The sequence below is a fragment of the Myodes glareolus genome, chromosome 1 (genome assembly GCF_982192425.1).
Source record: "Myodes glareolus chromosome 1, mMyoGla1.1, whole genome shotgun sequence".
Taxonomy (NCBI): Eukaryota; Metazoa; Chordata; class Mammalia; order Rodentia; family Cricetidae; genus Myodes; species Myodes glareolus.
In genome coordinates, this window is record NC_142026.1 from 7,808,266 (window position 1) to 7,810,343 (window position 2,078).

A 2,078-nucleotide genomic window follows, 5' to 3' on the forward strand; every position below is an offset into this window, starting at 1 on the left:
GCTGTTGCTACAAATACCAGTCATGGAGTCCGAGGCTGTGGAAGGGATTCAAGAGCATCCAGAATTCAGAACTCCCATCCAGCAAGTTCCAACTCAGAAAGTGACCTGGAAGCTAGCCCTGGACCTTGTGCCCACCTGACAGCTTATTCCTTTCAAGTTTTAATTGCAAAAAAATTATTAAGTAACCTAATGTTGTGTGTGCATACGAGTGCAGGTGCACATGTGCCCTGGCACAAGTGTGAAAGACGAGGACAGCTCCCGGAAGCTGGCTGCCCCATGATGTCACCCAAGAATGGAACTCAGGTCCTTAGGCCTGAGTTTAAGTATTTTGACCTGCTGAGCTGTCCAGCTTGCCCTCTTTCAAGCTTTCCTCGTGCTCCCTGTGTGCTCACCCTCACACTAATCTACACTGTAAAGCAGGGATGGTTCATGCAGCAGTTGACCAGGCTCTTTGGGCAGAACCACTCATACCGGCTGACTTGTGGTCTGATATTATGGAAGTCTCCTGTGTATGGTTGACACCATGAGTCCCAGTGTGTCTGACAGCCCACGATGGAACTGCCCATGACTTCCCAGAGCTGTCACGGACTGTCATTTGACAGTCCACACAATAGTGGCAAATGTGTCTTCAGTGCCCACCTTGACTTTGAACTAGAAATCTAAGACAAGGTAATGGAATCAAAGGGGCTCTGAAATATCACACACACACACACACACACACACACACACACACACACAAGAATTGTGAAAAAAATCATTACTCTTGAATGGGGAAACTCAGCAATGTATGACTAGGAATCAAACCTACCAGCATCATTTGTATTACTTTTAAAAGATTTTAATCACATTGTGATGGCTAATTTGATGACCGAATCACTATTATTAGCTATTTTGTTAAATGCTGAGCTGGGTGGTGGTAACACATATGTTTAATCCCAGCACTCGGGAGGCAGAGGCAGGCGGATCTCTGCGTTTGAGGCCAGTCTGGTCTACAGAACTAGTTCCAGGACAGCCAAGGCTACACAGAGAACCCTGTCTTGAGAAAAAACAAAAAGCAAAACCAAACAAACAAAAGCAAAACAACCAACCAACCAACCAACCAACAACAAAACGTTATTCTGGATGTTTTTTTATAAAATTGCTTTCTGGACGAGATAAACATTTAAATTGATGAACTTTAAAGTTTATTTCCCTCCAGACGTGAGTGGCCCTACCTAATTGGTTAAAAGCCTTGAAGGAACCAGGATTAACCTCTCCTAGCAAGAAGGCAATCTGTCAGCAGACAGCTTAGATTCTAACTGCAGCTCTCTCTGGTGTGGCCAGACTGCTGGTCTCCTTGATCAAACTCAAACTGACCGAGCCTGTACAACATGGGAACCAGTTTCTCTAAAACCAGACTCTCTCCCTCTCTCTGCAATTTTGTGGTAGTTCAGTAGCTGTTTTCAGTACAGGCTGCACCTGTTCTCTCTCTCTCTCTCTCTCTCTCTCTCTCTCTCTCTCTCTCTCTCTCTCTCCTGGTTTTGTTTCTCTGGAGAAAACTGATCACAGATGCACAAAAATGTGGACAGACTATTTAAATTGTACATGCGGGGCTGGAGAGATGGCTCAGAGGTTAAGAACACTGCCAGCTCTTCCAAAGGTCCTGAGTTCAATTCCCAGCAACCACAAGGTGGCTCACAACCATCTGTAATGAGGTCTGGTGCCCTCTTCTGGCCTTCAGGCATACATGCAGACAGAATATTGTATACATAATAAATAAATAAATAAATATTTAAAAAAAATAAATTGTACATGCGATTTAAAATCCCTTCTTTAGAGGTAATTGAGAAGAGGGAGTGTACTTCCTGCTGCTGCTTCTGCTGCAGCCTGTGAGAGGGAGCAAGTGGGTGTGGAAAGGTGGAGGAGCACTGTGTAGAAGATGGGTGCATTCCAAAGACACTGCTATTGCTCTGATGAGAAGAGGGCAGGAGAGAATGCTGCGAGTTAGGAGGCCTCATGGTCTAGGGGAAGAAAAGCCCTGGCTGAGGGAAGCCGGGCTCTGGGACGTGGCATCCTCTCTGCACCCAATTGATGTGACC